Raw genomic sequence first — 19,820 nt, 5'->3', positions numbered from 1 at the left:
CTCATACTTCAGACAGAGCGCTAATTTCCAGAATCTATAAAGAACTCAAAAAACTCTACACCAAGAATACAAATAATCCTGTCAACAAATGGGCTAAGGAAATGAACAGACACTTCACAGAAGAAGATGTACAAGCAATCAACAGATATATGAAAAAATGTTCAACATCTCTAGTAATAAGAGAAATGCAAATCAAACTACCCTAAGATTCCATCTCTCCCAATTAGAATGGTGATTATCAAGAACACAAGCAACAATAGGTGTTGGAGAGGATGTGGGGAAAAAGGTACACTCATACATTGCTGGTGGGGTTGCAAACTAGTGCAGCCACTCTGGAAGCAGTATGGAGATTCCTCAGAAAGCTTGGAATGGAACCCACAATTTGACCCAGCTATCCTGCTCCTTGGCCTATACCCAAAGGACTTAAAATCAGCATACTACAGAGATACCAGCCACATCAATGTTCATAGCTGCTCAATTCACGATAGCCAGACTGTGGAACCAACCTAGATGTCCTTCAATTGATGAATGGATAAAGAAACTGTGGCATATATATACAATGGAATATTACTCTGCCATAAAGAATGATAAAATTATGGCATTTGCAGGCAAATGGATGAAATTGGAGAATATCATGCTAAGTGAGATAAGCCAATCTCAAAAAACTAAGGGACGAATGATCTCGCTGATAAGCAGATGAGGACATACAATGGAGGGTGGAGGGATTAGCGTTAGGGTTAGGGTTAGGTTTAGGGTTAGGGTTAAGGAGGGTGGTAAGATGGAGGAAGGAAGGACTGCATAGAGGGAAAAGAGGGGTGGGAGGGGGGGGGAGGAAGGGAAAAAAATAACAGAATGAATCAAACACATTACCCTATGTAATTTATGATTACACAAATGGTATGCCTTGACTTCATGTACAAACAGAGAAACAACATGTATCCCATTTGTTTACAATAAAAAAAAAAAAACTTGTCATTTCAAATGTTTTAGGAAGTATAGTAAAGGATAAGGGTGAACATTTATAATTTTGATAATATGAAGGGTTGTGGGTATTGGAGGAAATTAGTATTCTCATATGGTTTTGGTGGGCACAAATTTATCTTGCCACTTCAGAGGTAATTTGATAGTTTTTATTAAATCTGAAAATGCACAACATTTGCCACCCAACAATTCTACTTTTATATTCCCACTACTGAGAAACCCACATGTGCACAAAGCTACATATTGCTCTGCCTATTATGTTAGCAATGAATCGGGAATAATCTAAATGCTCAAGAGTAGGGGACTAGATATATGAAAATGATATATTTATATGATAGAACAATTACATAGTGGTTAAAAAGGAATTGAACAGGAATTTTACATATCAATAGGGATAGATCTCAATAGTTGGCAAAAAATAGCAACTGGCAACCATTGACATATTTTCTATCCTTATGGGTTTATCTTTCCCAAAATGTTGTATGAATTGAATCATGCAGTCTGTAGGCTTTTAAGTCTGATTTGTTCTACTTGGTTTAATGTGTTTGAGATTCATCCATACAATTTAGATATCAGTAGCTCCTTTTTATTAGTCATTTATTTTACCTAATTTTTATGAGGCAGTTATCTATAGATTTATAATACATTATAGTGCTTTGAAAAATAAATAACTAGGTGCAATGGCAAGCGCCTATAGTCCCAGCTACTCAGGAGGCTGAAGCAGAAGGATGGCAAGTTTGAGGCCAGTCTGGATAATTTAGCGAGATCCTGTTCAAAATAAAAAATAAAAAACGTGGTCTAGTGTCTCTGGGCTCAATCCCTCGTGCTGCAAAATAGATAAATAAACTAATTAATTAATTACTTACTTAATTACTTAATTAAAATAAAATAAATAAGATCTGGAAAGACGGAGAACAAACTTACAACAATGGTGATCTTGGAAAGATGGAGGAAGCCAGGGTGACAGAAGGGAATGATTGTTTAGTTTCATCCACAATGCTATGATTTCTTATAAAACAGACTCAGTTTTACATATATAGGTAAAAATTGTATTTACTAACGGGGAAGATAGAGTTGGTAACTGCAATAGTTTTTGTGTGTGTGTGTATGAGAGAGAGAGAGAGGATTTTTAAAAACCTAATGTCAGCATAAGACAAAAGGAGAAAGTATTCTACTTAATTAAAAACTTAAGGTTGATGGAAGTTTTTAGTTTCAATCAACTTAAGGTTGAGTGAAAGAAACAAGGCCTAGAGAGGCAGATTGCCAAATTCCATTAAACGGGAAAAAGACACAAATTGAGAAAACAGCAACCAAGTTCCCAGTCGGAAAGAGAAGAGAGATGAGAAGGGAAGGACCTCTTTGATGTGGAGACTACTTCAGGACAAGGTGGGCTCTCTGTGACTGGACTGGACAGGATGAATAGGATGTGCCAGTATGAACTGCTACTTTGGGGCTCAAGGTCTAGAGGGTTATCACAGGCTGCATAAGTCAAGGATTAACAGTCTTTCAACCTACCCCTTCTACCTGAGATTGATAGCTGGGATCCATAGCTTCAGATTCATTTGAAGCTGAGTGATGTGAATCATACTTGTGAGAAACCTCAGTAAGATAATCATAGTCCTTCAAACTTAGTAATCAGGACAGTTTGTGCTGGATGGCAGAGGTCAGGTGTACATCAGGGAGCCCGCTAAAAAACTCAGAAGAATAAGGATGAAAGCTGGATCTCAGGATTCCCTCTACCTGTTTGATACCATTCTTACTGGCTATTTTGACCTTAACCCCTGATGATACAGGGTAAATCCAAGGTGGTCAAGGCATAAAAGATGGGTGGCACATCTGCACTGGTACAGGATTTCAATTTGAACAGGTACTTAATCTTTGATGTTGTCCTACCTAACTTCTCACTCCACTTGAGGCCCTTCTAGACATTTCCACCAGAGTACCCAACTAATATTTCACATTCAGCCTGTGTGAATAGTCAGCTTCCCCTCCCAAGCTGTGATACAGCTTCCCTTATTGTATCCTTCTTTCTATATTGAAATGGTTTCAATATTTGTCAAATCCAGACTACTAACTTTTACACTATTCTCTTTCATTAAAGCAAATCTCTTGTGCCTTGAAATTTTCCTTGGAGGTCATCCCTTCATTTCAATCTCCACCAGCCTACATGAGGAAGTCATTGCCACTTAACAAATTTCTCCATCCCTCCAGTCTCTCCTGGTTGCATTGCTTTCTGCACGCTGCTTTCAATCATTCTTGTCCCTGCTCTCCCCAAAGCCTACATCAGTCTCCCATTCTCTATCTCATTAGACTACTTCTTGGCCACCTTTAGTCTGATTTTTCCCATATATGAGAATCACTGCCCTAAATGTTTTCCCTCCAAATTATCCTCTTTCAACATTTCTACTATGGCCTACTTAATTCTTTCACTCAGCACCAGGAACCCAGTAACCACTGGCCTCTTTGATTTTTTGTTCCTCCACTCTATCCTACATTCCATTGCTGCAGTAATCTTGCTTATACATCATTTCACCAAGCCACACCTCAGCTCAAGTATGCAGAAAGGCTTACCATTTCATATCACATCAAATCTAAACTTTGCCTAACTATCATCACCTGGCCCAGTAAGCCAAATTTCTCACCTTTTCTTTCTTTACCTTTTTCTTTCTTTAGGAACAAGTCTCCTCCACTTTTTATGTTCTATGAATACTTTAGGTTTGCTCCCAATTGTATAACTTCATTCAAACTTTGTCCTGTGCTCAATCAAAGTTTGTTTAATTTCTTAAAATCTGTGGGATTTTTTATGGCTGTCTATCACATTTCATGCTCTACCTATCAACTGGTTAGACTCTATCCAGTACTTGTTTTGAATTATCCCTAGTAGTTCCTTGTTTTATGGGTAAATCTCATGTGCTCAAAAAGCAAGCCCATATTGAGATCTGTTTTTCTCTCCCATTGCTTAATGCAAAGTAAATGTATGATGCACACTGCTAAATTGAAAGTCCATTTCCAAATATTTCTTTATATGTACAATATTGTCTTTTAAATCTAGCTTAAGTGACCAAGGGATAATGCCCACAATAATTCAACCTTATGTTTCTTATGCTATCTATATAAAACTTCCTTAGAAGATAAAACAAAAAGCCACAAACCCACAAAGTGTTAAAAAATGTGCCAAGTTAATGGCAAGTGGCATATGAGTCAACTGGTTCAGGAAGGAAAGAAAGGATCTTGACTTATTCCTAATGCCAGTATAAATATGGATACATACTTCGAACATTAAAGCATGTTTCAGAGTTATATCTGTTTGTGTTCTTAGGTACTCGTGATGAGGTTCGAGTTTGAAAAGGGGCCATATGAAACACAAATGACATCATCAAGATTACATGAATTTGTCTGGGGGCACTTAAATCCTTTCAAATGCTTTCTAAACTTTTCTAGAATCTAGGTATAGTTAGAAGGTTATTATGTCGCCAATATCAGAGTGTAATAAATTTTTAGAGACTGAGCAATATAAGCATTGAGACATAAACAGTAAGGATTAACTTTATCCAAGCACACTGCACTTGTCTGAGATAAGGAATAAGTATGTTCTATAACAATAAGAATTAGCATACTCTTGAATTTATAAATTGTAATTAGGGATGGCTGAACCAGTTTGATCAAAGAATTTGCCAATTCTTTAATCCAAAACTTAATATTTTGGTGGAGATCTTGCTTTACCATAAAGATCAAGGTATTGCTCCTGATGTTTCTAAGCTGTCAGAAAATCAAAATCAATATTTCTTGCTCTTCAGCACTTAAGAAAATTTCAGGCTAAAGAAAAATGGGATTACATCATCTTAAGACCCTTAAAACAGGCTCTACAGGGTAACCTGGGAAAAGTGACTAGAATACACTAGAGACCCACATTGCTGGGGCTCTGCAGTCAGATAATTTCATTGCAAGAATTAGGGTCACATACAGCATAAGAGAGAATGGACAAGGGCAGGTGGCTCCTGAAGGTCAGAAGTATATGCTGGATCATGATGACCTCTTAACATACTTCTGAAAACAGTTTGATGATCTTGGGTTGGTAAGCCACCACCTCCCCCATGTTGTTTTTACACTTATAAAGTAGAAAATGATGATAATATCTGTCCTCCTTACCTCACGGGATGTCATAAAAACTCCACTGAGACAATACATGCTAAAATATGTCGGAAACAACATAAAGTTCTTCCAAAAAGTAAGATTTCAGCAATGATACCAATGTGGTATCATACTAGTATATAAATCGAATGATTGAAGGAAGAATGAGTGGATAATTGATGTCATGTGGGAATTTCAAGGAACTTTTTTTTTTTTTTTTTTTTTTTTTTTTGGTGATGCTGGGGATTGAACCCAGGGCCTTGTGCTTGCGAGGCAAGCACTCTACCAACTGAACTATATCCCCAGCCCCCCAAAGGAAACTTGATAAGCAAACTATAGCTTCTGAATAGTTGGAAAGACTTTATTGAGGAATTAGGATTTTGGATGCTAGAAGAAAAAAGGAGGGTAAATGGAGGAAGGGAGGGTGCATTAAATAAGCTGGAGTGCAGGAGACATTGTAAACACTAATACCAAGATAAAGAATTGGAAGGAAGAATCAAGGGATGAGTTGAAGAAACCTAAGCACAAGATCAATGTACCAACAGTAAGCAGACAGTTGTTTTTCATATTTCATTTCATTTAAACTTCACAAACTACCCTACAAGGTGGGCATTCTGATTTCCATTTGCGAAGAAGGAAACTGAGGCTCAGAGAGCCTTATCTGGCTCAAGGCTACACATTAGTAGATGGAACCTAGAAAAAAACTCAGATTTTTCTGAGGTCAAAATTTGTATTCTTTCTTTTGTGCCTTGGGTCAGGGATTTATAAAGTAATGGAATACCCCAGAAATCTCAATGGGGCTGGGAGGTAGAGGGCTAGAGTCGGTGGGAACACATGGCCTGAATAATGGGTAGAGAAAAAATTCCTCCTTCTCCACAACCTTATTTTGGTAATGAACAGTCTCATTTTCTTCAAATCACTTTAGAATGCTAATTTCCTAAATCATCAAACTTATTCAGGTTTCTCTTTCTCTTTGGCTCCAGCAAAAAGAAAGAGAAGATAATTGCAGTCAAGCTAACCCACCTTTTTAAACACCCAGGGAACAACCCCTTAGCTCTTGCTTCTTCTCCACCCAAACCACCTCCTCTGGAAATAACATATTACTAACGCCAGAGTTGCCACAGGACCAGAATTACAGGACAGTCAACAATAGGAAATGATATTGCAAATACAATTGAGAGCATAATACACACAAGAGCTTTGTCATATTCCCTTACCAAACTTCCTCTTACAAATATCCTCTCATAACTGGGACATGATGCTATTAGCCAAAGCATCTCAGCAGGGTTGAAACAGAGAGCCCCTGAATCTCATTATGATTAATTGGCCATAACAGAAACTTTAAACAATTGGTTCATGATGTAATTATGACATGTGCTTCCTTTGATGAACTCTCCCATGGGCTGCAGGAAATAGGCCAGTAAGGAAGTGTACGTGCACCAGGCTCACGAGATGGACTGAAACTACTAGTTGTGTTTCTCCACCCACAGGTCAACTATTTGCTGAATCCCTGTCAAAGAATTAGAACTAGTTTCTAAGAAAAATAAAGCACATGATATAATGTCACTCAGGACTTAAAACCAAGCTCTTACAACACAGGGAACTCTCCCTGAGATTTCTCTAGAGCTCGTGGTGTTCAGAGCTCTTAATGACTATCATTGCCGATTGCTCTTATCTCTCTCCTTTCTTTCTGAGGGGAAATTGGGCTGTAAAAGGCAATGTTTTCATAATTACAGGAGCTGAGTTGCCCAGGTTTGAATCCCAGCTTTGCCACTTCCTTACAACTTTGTTTGCAAGCATTTTAACTTCTCCAAATATCCTTGCTCTCAGAATGCGGATCAAGTACATAACAATCCTATGGGGAAACCTACTGCATCTTGCAGTAAGAGTTGATTCCCCAACCCCCACACATCTTCCCTTTCCTCCTAGCCTGGGTTAAAGTCCCCAGGCAATCAGTCTAGTGGTTCCTTTGTATAGACCCCCACCTCCCTTGCTCCTCTTTCTTATTAGTTTTCTCTTGATAGCACCTTAATCCTGGTGAAATCAAATGCTCCATCTTTGTGCTTGCCTCTGGGTCACTGGATGTGACCGAACAATAGCTTCGCCACACTAAATGTCCTCCTTTTAAATTCATGATTATGAACTTCAAGTGTGCCCCTAATCCTGCTTGCTAAACCCACATATTGTCCTAGATTATTTGTTCTGCACTAAGGAAATGGAAGCAATAAAATTACAATTCATTCTTCTATGCACCACTGTGAGAACCCACTTACCTGCTTTCATCACTAATTCTGAACAAGCTGCCTAAGCTCCAGTTTAAGCCATTCCCTCCACCTGCATCCCAATCATGGATTCTATGCCCGCTTACCTCTCCTGGAAGTGTCTCTAGAAACTCTCCTTTCTCTTTCACATCATCCATGTTCCTCTTTTTGCTGGGTCATTGCAGTTCATGTATGTACTACTACATCTCCCACATGGAAGTCTCAAAGCCTCTCTTCTAACTCCACTTTCCTCTCCAGCTACTGCCCCACTTCTCAAATCTCTTTTTAAGAACTCCTCGATGCAGTTGTCATTACTGGCTCTTTCCAATTCAATTCCCATTCTTTCTTAAACCCACTAGATTTCAGCTCTGCCCTCATCACTCTTGAGTGTTCCTGGTCTCTTCTACCTCATTAATTTGGCAGTTAGTTCTTAACCATCATCTCACTTTACCTGTAGCAGACTTAGAAACAACCGAGTACTTTCTTCTCTGAGAGGTGTCTGTCTGCACTTGATGTTCCAGTTATTAGGACTGCGTTACAAATGATCCCCAAACTTAATGACTTATTATTTTGCTCATGGATCTGCAATCTGGACAGGGCATGGTGGGGACAACTCATTTCTGCCCCACTTGGTGTTAGCTGGGGTGGCCCGAAGGTTTGGCCTGGAATAATCTGAAATTCATTCACTCATATACCTGCTGCCTGGGTTGGAAAGACTCAAACTCCTAGAACACTTGTGCTACCTTGGCATCTCTGTCCCTGTTTCTCTGTGTGTCTCTCTGTTCTCCTCAGCATGGCAGCATCAGCACCAGAGTAGTCAGAAAACTTACACAGTGGCTCAGCCCAACCGAGGCATGAAAGAGGCCAGACAAAATCTGTATTGTCTTGCCTTTTATCACCTAGCTTTGGGAATCATCTAATTTCATTTTTTACCATAGTCACAGACCCGACAAATTCATAAGAAGGGAACATAGTACCCATCTCTTGGAAGGGAGATAACATTGAGGCCTTCTTTAGGAAATGTAATCTATGGTATGTGGCTCTTGGGGTACTGCATTCTCCTGTCTCAGTGACATTTCCTTCTCACCCTCCTTTGCTGATTCCTCTTCATCTTTCCCACACCTTAAATTGCCAGGTCCCAGGGCTCTGTCCTTGATCTTCTTCTTGTTTTTATTTCCCTTTCTCTTTTGGTGATCCCAAAGAGTCTCATGGTTTTAAGAATTACCTATATGATAATGACTCTCAAGTCCTATGTCCAGATTGGACTTTCCCATAAACTGAAACAGGCATCTCAAATTGAACATATCAAAAACCAGAAATCCAGATCTTCCCACCCAATGTCCCTCATCTGCCGTTTTCTCCATGTGGTTGATGGCTTCTCCATCTTACCAGCTGATCAGGCCTGAATTCCATCTTTAACTTTCTTTTTCTCACATTTTTCACTACTTGTTTAGAAAACCCCATTGGCTTTGCCCTCAAAACACATCCATGATATAATTATTATTTATTTCCTAACTTCTACTGTTCTGGTTCAAGTTTTGTATATTACCTATTATAATTACTGACACTTTTGACTCAATGCTACAACTCAGGTTTTGTTGCTGCTGTACATTCTACCATACTTTCAACAGTCTAGTTGGAAACAACTTAGAAAATACGGCTGAACAATGTGTATGTTTCAGCTGCCTGAATTCGTTTCTCCTTTCCAGGCTTTAAGCTGCTTCCTTGAAGACTTATAGCAGGATGAACAAGAGCTTTACTCATCACGTAGTTTTGAAGCTGGCGTGGCATGAGGTCAAACCTGGTGGGAGGTCAAAGGTCACATTATGTGTGCAGGGATTTTTAACCAAATTCTGAAGATGAAAACACTTGAGAATCCAGTAGAAGCCAGACCCTATCTCAAAACACAAAAACAAAAAGTAAATACATCATAGGAAAAAAACTTGAGGAGGTCCAGAGTAGGACTCTGCCATCTATCCCTGAATTCATATACCCAAAGTCCTGGAGTAAAGACCTATTTTGTTAAAAACCAAGAAGCAGGAGCCATTAATTGAGCCAATCATCTTCATGCTCTGACATCAGGGATACCCTGTCCCCCAACAGGTATGGCAAGTAGAAGACAACAGATGGATGAAGAAACTGTGGTATATATACACAATGGAATATTATTCAGCCATAAAGAAGAATAATATTATGGCATTTGCAAATAAATGGATGGAACTGGAGAATATCATGCTAAGTGAAATAAACCAATCCCAAAAACCAAAGGCCGAGTGTTTTCCCTGATAAATGGATGATGATATATAATGGGGTGGGGTGGAGAGTGAGAGAAGAATGGAGGAACTTTAGATTACATAGAGGGAAATGAGTGGGAGGGGCGTTATGAAAAATGGTGGAATGAGACAGACATCATTACCCTATGTACATGTATGATTACATGAATGGTATGAATCTATATCGAGCACAACCATAGAAATGAAATGATGTAGCCCATTTGTGTACAGTGAATCAAAATGCAGTCTGTAAAAAATAAAAATAAAAAAAGAAGCATCCCCTGGATTTTCAAGAGCTTCCAGTTCAGAGAAAAATAATTTGTGACAGTGATTAATAATCCAACTGTCTACTTCTGTTTTAATCTTTGAGCTGTGAGGAAAAATTATTATAGTTAGGAAAATGGCTCTGACTTTGTGTCCTACTTTTAGATACATCTGCTGTCATCTCAGGAACTTAGCAAATGCTTGAGTAATCAATTATTTTAAAATACATTTACAAAAATAGAAGTTGGATTATTTACACTAACACTTATCTAATTATTTCTATTATTCCAGGGAGATTTGAGAAGTAATTACAAAGTAAGAATTCTTATTAATCTAAGAAATTATAAGCAAGGTTGTCAAATAAGTTCTGGGCATCATAAAATTCAAACTGGTAACTGACCACTTATATCAAGGAATATTGTGAATTCAGGATCACTCCTTTATGAGTGAATGTGTTTGACTGTGGTTCTCCAAAAGAGTTGAAATATTTTTTATCATTATATTTGCAATTACACATATGGAGTGAAATATGAGCAAGAGATAATTCTTTCTTTATTGCAAGTATTTTAAATGTATGAGTAGTTGAGGATTTGCCTTATATTTCAGCCAGTCATGCTGCTTCATAATAACAATAGTTGCCAAAATTAGTACACTGGATCTGTAAGACCTTGATTAGGAGAATTAATGTTTAAAGCCCCATTCACCAGAGCTAAATTAGGTAGGTACCTTATGTTTCCAACTTTTTGCACTAAATGCTATTTTGAAATTAAATACAGGTCCCTGGCCTAGTCACCTCTTACCCTAAAGGTTCTAGTCGGCTGGGCGGGGGTATGCAGCCATCCCGCCTGGGGACTTCCTGGGTGGAGAAGTCTGTAGTTCTTGGTTGTTCAAAGTTGTGGGACCCAGCGGCTGTGGATGGCAGAAGCCCATAGTGGGACTGAGCCAAAAAAGATCCCTTGATAGTCAGCGCCTCAGTGGGTAAAATCATCTGGCATTTCAGGGCTGCCCTGAACCTGGTTCAGAAGGCTCGGTTGGGGGACAGCAGGCTGAGCCCAGATGTGGGGCACTTGGTGCTGACCACCCTCTGCCTGACACTCCATACCCTGGTGGCAGATGGGCTGAAGCTTTTCTAGAAGGACCTCATCACCAGGCAGCGCAGAAGCAGTACCTGGAGCCTGGTGGAGGCATCTGTGAAGCCAGACTCCAGCAGTTCCCTGGGATCCTTGTACAGCCAAGTTGATCATTTGACCCCACTGAGAAGCCTCCACAGTTGCTTTCATGCCTTCATCCTCGTCCTCCTCAAGACCAAGCAGTTGAAGTTGTGGTTTTCCAGTCTCCGGGAAGATGCAGGCCTGCTGTTCCTTCTGTATTTGCCCATGGGATTCTTCTCCCTGGTGTGGGGTGACTTCCCGTCCCTGTCCACAGAGTTATTACTTCTACACGGCAGTCATTGTTGGGGCTTACCTTATACCTGGACCTGCTCTTTGAGCACCTCCACCCCACCTGCCCCTGGGCCAACCTCGGGCCCCTGCCCCTCCGGACCCGCCTCTAGCCCTGCAGCAGACTGTACAAGACATGCTGCACTGGGAATGTGGGGGTGGGGGTGACTGGCCCAGAGTCTCTGGGGCCCTTCTGGGGAGGAAGCGCCCAACTATTCAGCACCTCCAAATCGTCCCACACCAGTCAGCTGGTGGGAGCAGCTGATTCGGGCTTCCCAGGTCTATGCCTCTGGGGACACAGAGGGCTTCCCTCTTCCCTGGGGGACCTAGGCAACAAGGAACTGCAGTAGAAGGTACACAGGAAAGACTCCGGCCAGCAGAGGAAGTGGCACCAGGCAGAAGTGTGACTTGGGAGACTGTTTGGCTTGTCTGGGGTCCCCACAGAATCTGAGAGTGGAGCCTTAAAGTCCACAACAATGAGTATGTTGGTTCTTGTGAAGCAGGGCACCTGTGAGACTCCTTCTCAGAAAGAGCTTTTGGCTTTAGCACTCAGCATGGCACAGGCCCACAGGGCAGTTTGATTTCTCTGTGACAACACTGTGGCAGGACCTGATCAGTTAAGCTTCCTGCATGGAGAAGGGCTGTCATTGCCAAAGTGGGTGAGGACTGGCTCCACTGTGGGAAGGATGACAGGGAAGGGTTGGTGACACTGGGGTATATCTCTCTTGTTCTTTAGCTCTGAGAGACTTTCTTTCCTATGTATGTCTCCCTGTCACCTGGGAATGGAACAGCTCCTAAACACTATGTAAACTGACCATCCCAAGAAGCCTTTTTCCAGTCTGCAAAATGATATTTCTTCCCACATCATTCTGCTAATATTTAAAATAAACTTTTTTTCTTCCCTCCATGCCAGTTTGTAAGGCGAAATCTGGTCTTCCAAATATTAAAGAGGAATCCCTTCCCAAGCAACCTCTCTCCTCTTTCCCATCTGTATAAGGGAACATCTCCCGTCCTATCTGTAAAATGGAATCTAGCCCTCTTCTCCATCCCTAAGTGGACTGTGCCAAATAGGGATGGGATATGCTAAATATGCTTTGGCCCCCCCAAGCCTAGAAGGGCCTCTAGTCTCCTTTCTGTGTATCGAAGCTCTCCTATTCTCTCTATCCCATGCTGCCTGTATTTATAATGTACTCATGCTGTGCTAGGTGCTGAATTGAAGCCTGGACAGCCCTGGTAGGTGGACCTATGGTATTGGTCTGCCTCATTCCTCCTTTGTCCCCAGAAGTGTGGGAGTTGGAAAAAAAGAAATTATGTACAAGCTACCATACAATTGTATACATTTTGATGCTATCAATAGTCCAAAGATGGTGACTGTGTAAAAGGGGATATAAGAAGTTAGAATACTGGTGAATTCTTGCAAGAACCAACAAAACAAAACAAAAACAAAAAACATGGAGAGAGAAAAGGCAGTAACAGTAAGCAGACTACCTTCTGAATCCCCTCAAATCTTAATGATGTAGTATTGGTGAAGATAAAGGTTAAAGATAAAGGTTAGGGTTTTGGGTCAATTATTAATCCAGGTTCCCCTTGAAGCAAATTCTAAGATTAAGATTTATGTGAGAGTGGTTTATTAAAGAAGTAAGGGCAGTGAAGAAGTAAAGGAAGTAAGGAAATGGTAAAATAGAAAGGAAAAGGGAGGAAGTTAAGCCAGGTCGTGAGGTCTAACAAAGTCCTGCAAGTGGATGGCTTCAGCCTGATGCTGCAATGGACTCTACAGTACAGGTTATACCTCAGAATTTGTTCTAACCTGAGGCAGGAATTTGGGCTTCCAGGACTTAACCATCACTGGAGGAGAGTAACTTTCAGCCCTCCAAAGTTATCTGCACATTTGCACAAAATGTGTACATTTGCACAAAATGGCTCCAGTAGTTAGAAAACACAACTCCAAACAGGAGCTGTAGGTCAGGCTGTTGGGTGGAAAAGTATGGTTGGTGGAGAGTCATGGGTTGGCACATAAACAGTGAATAAGCATCCAAGAAAATCTGGGCAGAGTGCCAACAGTGCCTGCTACAGGTCACCCAACCTCTGGGAGTCTAACCCATGGCTTAGGAAGATGGGGATTTGCTCAATGCAAGTAGTGGAATTCATCCAAAAATGACTGCAAGCAAGAGTTTTTATTATCTCTGGACGGAATGAGCTGTTTAACTATAGACTCAGTGATATAATTTCATCAGTCACTTCCTTATTTTCTTGTATATCTGAGCTTTATCTAGTGCCAGGTCTCTGGCACAGAAGTTGAGAAAGTAAACTGGAAATAGTCGTTGAACATCAATTGAAAATAAGCCTAAAACTGTCCAACATTCTCTGTGCGTAGGAGTCATTAACAAGTATTCTTGGTTCACTGATAGTTTAAAGGCTGTGGCACTTTTTTCTTTCAAATGGATTGCTGCAAAAGAAATTATAATAATTATGGTTTCAAGAGTAATTTAATAATTTGTCAACATTGCTTCCCATCCAACAACAAGCAGAACACAATAAATATTCATTTTTAGCAACACAGCTGATGTTTTACAGACAAACATACAAAAATCTTTGAAAAATATGAAAAGAAAAATATTAATCAACTTGTTTCTCACAAGAGAATGTCTGAGAAAATATATACAAAAAATATTACAGGATAATTATTTGTAATTAGATATGGACATTTCAACAGAAGGTAATTACAATATGGAATAATCTACATGTCTCAAATTATTTATGTCAAATAACATCAACAGTGAAATTACTATCCATATGACTGAGAAATAAATCAGGTTTAGGAAAGATTATGCCTCTTCATTTATTGCTTATTCCAAGATATTCATATTAAACAAATTGATATATTGGTCACCTAAATCATTTGTTTACTAAGTATGGATTAAGCTATTTGTAGATTACCTTTTTTGTTTCTTGTTTTCAGACTCCCCTAAAATATTAAAGCATAATTCAAAATTACAGATGAGTTATTTGCTAAAAGTACTCTTAAGATACCATGGTGTCAAGTGACTCCTTGCTCAATTCTTTTTTGCTTTTATCAAAAATTCCAAAACATAGTTACAATCATCTAATACTCAGCAAAGGTGCCAAAAACATATTGGAGAAGACAGCCTTCATAAGAAATGTTGCCAAGATAACTAAATATCCATATGTAGAAAAATGAAACTTGACCCTTATCTCTTCCTGTGCACAAAAGTCAATGAAAGTAGATCAAGGACCTATGAGTCAGACTAGAAACTCTGCAACTGCTAGAAGAAAATGTAGGTTGAACACTGCAACATATTGGCACAGGCACTGACATCCTTAATAAGACTCCTAAAGCACAAGAAACAAAACCAAGAATCAAGAAGCAGGATGGCATCAAATTAAAAAACTTCTACACAGAAAAGGAAACAAGAGTGGAAAGAGAAAACCTAGAGAATGAGGGATCTTTGCCACCTGCTTCTCAGATAAACAATTAATATCCAGAGTATATAAAGAACTCAAAAAACTTAACACCAAAACACCAAATAACCCAAATAACAAATGGGCAAAAGAACTAAAAAGACACTTATCAAAAGGAGAAATGTAAATGGTCAATAAATATGTAAAAAGTTGGAATGGGGCTGCGGCTCAGTGGTAGAGTGCTTGCCTGGCCCTGGGTTCGATCCTCATTACCACATAAGACTAAATAAAATAAAGGTATTGTGTCCATCTACAACTAGAAAAAAATTTTTAAAAATACACACACACACACACACACACATATATATAGTTAATTTTCAACATGTATAGCAATCAGGGAAATGCAAATCAAAATTATATTGAGATTTCATCTCACTCCAGAATGGCAATTATAAAGAATCCAAATAATAATAAATGTTGGTGAAGATGTGGGGGAAAAGGTACAGTCATATACTGTTGGTGGGACTACTCAAGCACTCCAAAACACAGTATGGAAATTCCTTAAAAAAAAAATCGTGAGTGGAACCACAATATGACCCAGCTATCCCACTCCTTGGCATACATCCAAAAGATCTAAAATCAGGCTAGTATAGGGATGCAGCCACATCAATGTTTATAGCAGCACAGTTCACAATAAGCAAGCTATGGAACCAACCCAGCTGCCTGCCAAGAGATGAAAAAGAAAATGTGGTATATATACACAACAGAGTTTTATCCAACCATAAAGAAGAATGAAATTATAGCATTTGCTGGTAGATTGATGGAACTGGAGAATATTATGCTAAGTGAAACAAACCAGACCCAGAAAGTCAAGGGTTGAATCTTTTCTCTCATATGTGGAAGCTAGAGCAAAATAAGGGAAAAAGAAAAAAGAGAGGAAAATCCCATGAAAATAGAAGAGAATTCAGTGGAGTAGAGGAAGGGAACTGAGGGGGAGGGAGGGATGGGAAAAGAGAGGAATGGTGGAATGAATCTGACCAAATTTTCTTATTGTTGTGATTTAGATATGAAGTGTCCCCCAAAAGCTCATGTGTAAGACAATGCAAGAATGCATTGCACAGGTAAAATAATTAAGTTAGGAAACATGTAACCTAATCAATGGCTTAAGCCACTGATTTGGATTAAATGGGTGATAACTGTAGGCAGGTAGGATGTGGCTAGAGGAGACAGGTCACTGGTGGTGTGACTTCGGGGTACATTTTTGCCCCTTTATTGCCATGTTCTGAGCTACTTTCCTCCTCCATACCCTTTCACCATGATGGTCTACCTTGGGCCCAGAGCAAACCAAATAGGCCATTTGTGGACTTAGACCTCTGAAATCAGGAGTGCCAAATAAATATTTCCTCCTCTAAAATGGTTCTTGTCAGGTCTTTTGGTCACCGTGGTGAAAAACCAACTAAAATGTCTATGTACATATATGAATATACCACAGTGAATTTCACATTTCTATATATCCATAATGCATTTATTTTAAAAGAAACTATAAATAAACAGAAAAAAAGATCAGTAGAGTCAAGGAAAGGGAATGGGAGGTGATGAGAAGGGAGGAAAAGAGGTACTAGGAAATGAAGGGGAGAAAGTTATATTCTATACTTCTATAATTATGTCAAAATGAAACCCAGTATTCTGTGGAGAGGGCAAAAATTACTAAATGGAATAAAAGGCAAAACCAGAAAGTATGGGACTGGATAAAATTCACATATGTCTACACTCATAAAACCACAAAGAGAGAGAATATTTTAAGCACCTCATGTTAGTCAGCTTTGCATCATTACAACAAACACCTGAGATAATCAACTTATGAAGAGAAAAAAATGTATTTTGGTGCACAATTTTGGAGTTTCCAGTCAAGTGGTTGGGTGGACCTGTTGCTTTTAGGCCTCTGATGGGGCACAGCACATCATGGTGGGAGCACAGAGTAGCACAAAACTACTCCCCATATGATTGGGAAACAAAAAAAGTGGAAGGAAAAGGGGCTGGAGTCCTGCTATCTCCTCCAGAACACACCCCATTGACCTGAAGACCATCCACTAGGTCCCATGTCTGAAAGATTCCACCACCTCCCAACAGCAGCAAACTGCAGACCAAGCCTCCAAGACATGGGCCTTGGGGAGATAGTCATGATCCAAACTTAAACACACCAGAAAGACTCTCTCATGCCCTAGGAGTAACCACTATTTTGACTTTTTCAGCATCGATTAGTTTTGATTTTGAACTTCACATACACGGACTCCTACAATACTTAGCTTTGTTGTGTTTGACTTCTTTTGCTGGACATCATGCCTGTGAAATCTATACATGGACCTACGTTTTCTCACTTCTTTTACTATGTAGTTTCTTCTTGAAGAACTAAAAATACCTTGGTACTTAGGCTCATCTTTTGTAAAAGACAAAATTGAAAGATAAGAAGCCAAGCTGAAACTCTGCTCCTTGGTTGACTGACTTAACATCCTACGGTTTCAAAATTTTAAGTAACTGTTTTGCAATTCCATAACAATTTTGAATTATTATACTTGTAATTCCAGGTTGCATTTCCACTTCCAAACTAAAAGACAGATGAAAAGTTACCTGAATAAAGAACATTTTCATCACATAAATTCATTGATTTTCTGGAGGTTCTAAGTGCCAAGTTAACTTCACCCTCATTTAACAAACAGCCTCCAGGGACTGATGTATGAACAGCTATTTCTCTTACACTAACAATCAAATGCAGTTGAGAAAGGCACAAGAAAGTCACTTTAGAAGGTCCCAAATATCTGTTGAGAGGCAGAGAAAGACTTAAGTTCCTTCTGAGGTTCTTTATAAATGGAAGTGCTATGGTTTTGAATGTGTTCATCCAGAATTCATGTGTTGGAGACTTAATCCCCAAATTCGCATGTCAATGGTATTCAGAGGTGAGGTTTTTAGGAGGCATTAGTATTAGATGAGGTCATGAGGGTGAAGACTCCATAGTGGCATTAATGGCTTTAAAAAAAGAGGAGAGAGACCTGAGAGAGGATGCTTGCTCTGTTTCACCATGTGATACCCTCTACCATGTTAATATGCAGCACAAAGGCCTTCACTAGATGCCAAGCAGAAGCCGGCTGGCACCAGGCTCTGGACGTCTCAGCCTCTGGAACCATGAACCAAATAAACATCTATTCTGTATAACCCTGTCTGTGGCATTCTGTTATAGCAATAGAAAAAGGACTAAGAGAGTGACCTCAAGACCTGGGGTAAAAAGCTTCATGCACAGATAAGAGAAGCAAGAGTACAGCGAACAAGGTTACCCCAGGTCAGCCAGGAATCTGTAGAAGAGTCGCCTGGCACAGCTGGCTCTCTGGGTTTCCCTTTGGCTCTGATTCTATTAGTCAATACTTCCTGGCATTGAATTTCTCTGGATGGCACAACTCTTAACAAAAACATTCCAATAGGTTGCAGAAGTCAAGTTTTTCACTGAATCTCAAAGAACAATCTCCTCAAATTCAATGTTGAAATAAATCATTCATATTTTAAATATACTCCAATTGCACAGGATAGATGTTAAACAGAGAATCAGTAAGTAGGTAATACATGGTAGAGCTCCCGGTTCACATTATCTTAAACGAAACATACATATAGATAGCTAGAAGATAATTTGCTGGAACATAGGATGTGCATGCATTAGATTTCTACAGCTATGATTACATTTTGCTGTGGTGATTTTTGGTACCCCAGGCCCCCCACTTTCGTGTTTGGTTAGCACAGAGGGCTGGGACTCTGCTTTTCCCTATTCTCTGCAACTTCAGTGCCACCCTCTGCTTTATGCCACATTAATCTTTGCCAATGGGCCTGCATTTGGATTGCTTTTTGCTGGAAAAAGTTGGAGCTTCTGAAACCCATAGTAGTTGTGTCATTGATTTCTCATGGGGGCACTTCTTCAGTGAAGAAGGAAAACATTTACTAGTGGCAATATAAAAATTTCCCAAGCGTTTTACTCAACGTTTTCATTGCTGTGACCAAAAGGCCTGGCAAGAGCAATTTTAGAGAAGGAAAATTTGCTTGGCACTCCTGGTTTCAGAGGTCTCAGTCCATAGATGGCCCACTCCTTTGCTCGGGGCCCAAGTGAGGAAGAACATTATGGTAAAGGAAAACAGCGTAGGATATGGTGATAGGGAAGAAGAGAGAGTACTGCTCACCAGGGACAAAATATAAACCCCAAAGGCATGCCTCCAGCTACCCACCTCCTCTAGTCACGCCCCTACTGCCTACAGTTGCCACACAGTTAATCCGTATCAGTAGATTAATGCACTGATTAGGTTAAGGCTCTCGTAACTCAATCATTTCACCTCTAAATTTTCTTGGATTGTCTCACACATGAGCTTTTGGGGGACACCACATATTCAAACAATAATACTAAGAGAGAGTCTTCTTGTTATCGTGATACATTTTTGTTTTTTGTTTGCTTTTGTAGCACTAGGGATCAAACTGAGGGCCTGACACATGCCAGGCAAGTGTTCTGCCACTGAGCTGCACCCCCAGCCCCTTTTCATTTTATTGTGAGACTGAATCTTGAAAAGTTGTCCAGGTTGACCTCAAACTCAAAATCCTCCTGCCTCAGCCTCCCAAATAGTTGGGATTACAGGTGTGTGCCATGACACCTGTTTCCAAGAGAGGCTTTTAATTGAGATCTCATTCTATCTAGAAACTTTACAACATGGTTTGCAAACTCAAATGCCTGTGAAGGCTGCATTGCACAGTAGGAAGTGGTGGGGATTTGAGGACAGGTCTAGCCCATTCTGATGAAGATGGCAGCAGCTACTCAGTGATTATCCCAGTAATTTTCACAAAACAATGTGTGAGACAAACAAAAACTCAAGACTGAAAGGAAACCTACAAACCATTCAGGCAAATCTACCTTTTAGAGACCAGGATAAGTGAGTCTCAGAGACTGTGTCTCAGAGACAGAGTCTCAGTGAGTGACGGAGCCTTCTGAAACCTTGTTCTTAATATGTATGCTGGTTAATCTGTTT

At 39.8% G+C, this 19,820-nt stretch overlaps 1 pseudogene across 1 annotated transcript in view; it reads left to right on the top strand.

Annotated features, from left to right (window-relative positions):
• The window catches only part of LOC306651171 (AP-4 complex accessory subunit RUSC1-like), a 40,749-nt pseudogene extending 26,728 nt beyond the window's left edge, over positions 1 to 14,021 (top strand). Inside the window, exon 3 of the transcript XR_013766994.1 lies at positions 9,083 to 14,021. The product of XR_013766994.1 is annotated as an AP-4 complex accessory subunit RUSC1-like (transcript). The remainder of the gene's footprint in view (positions 1 to 9,082) is intronic.
• The last annotated feature ends 5,799 nt before the right edge of the window (positions 14,022 to 19,820 follow it).

Source organism: Sciurus vulgaris (assembly GCF_902686455.1).
Source record: "Sciurus vulgaris genome assembly, chromosome: 2".
Taxonomy (NCBI): Eukaryota; Metazoa; Chordata; class Mammalia; order Rodentia; family Sciuridae; genus Sciurus; species Sciurus vulgaris.
This window is presented reverse-complemented; position numbering and strand designations above follow the sequence as displayed.